Here is a 773-nt window from a genome sequence, read left to right on the forward strand (position 1 = left end):
CAGTGAACTAGAACAAACCTAGCCAGCAGGCTAACAAGCTAGACAGAAACAGTGAACTAGAACACACCTAGCCAGCAGGCTAACAAGCTAGACAGAAACAGTGAACTAGAACAAACCTAGCCAGCAGGCTAACAAGCTAGACAGAAACAGTGAACTAGAACAAACCTAGCCAGCAGGCTAACAAGCTAGACAGAAACAGTGAACTAGAACAAACCTAGCCAGCAGGCTAACAAGCTAGACAGAAACAGTGAACTAGAACAAACCTAGCCAGCAGGCTAACAAGCTAGACAGAAACAGTGAACTAGAACAAACCTAGCCAGCAGGCTAACAAGCTAGACAGAAACAGTGAACTAGAACAAACCTAGCAAGGGGAGAGAGTCAATTAAAAAAAGGAGCACGGACTCTATAAACAAATCTTCTGGATTTTCTTTGTGTGCAGATTTTTCACTCTTTTTTTTGTTGTTGCTGTTTTTGTAGCTAAATTAGCGCTAGCTAGCAAACAGCAGCAAGACAAACTAAAATGGTTGCCATGGCTACAGTAGAGCAAAACAGCAGCAGTAGCAGCAGAGCCCACAGGCACCATGTCCCTCGGCGCGTAGTCCGTTCTCTACCCTGCAGAGGCCAAAAATAACACAACGAGGAAAGCTTTTAAGCAGAAACTACTAAAAGGAGAGGCCTAGAAACCTTTTATCGCAGACCGGTGTTTTGAGGTATCTCATCTTTCTAACTGACCAGCCAAATGCATGGCGGTCAGCAGTCTGCTCTGATCCACC

Source organism: Oncorhynchus kisutch, unplaced genomic scaffold, assembly GCF_002021735.2.
Source record: "Oncorhynchus kisutch isolate 150728-3 unplaced genomic scaffold, Okis_V2 Okis09a-Okis19a_hom, whole genome shotgun sequence".
Taxonomy (NCBI): Eukaryota; Metazoa; Chordata; class Actinopteri; order Salmoniformes; family Salmonidae; genus Oncorhynchus; species Oncorhynchus kisutch.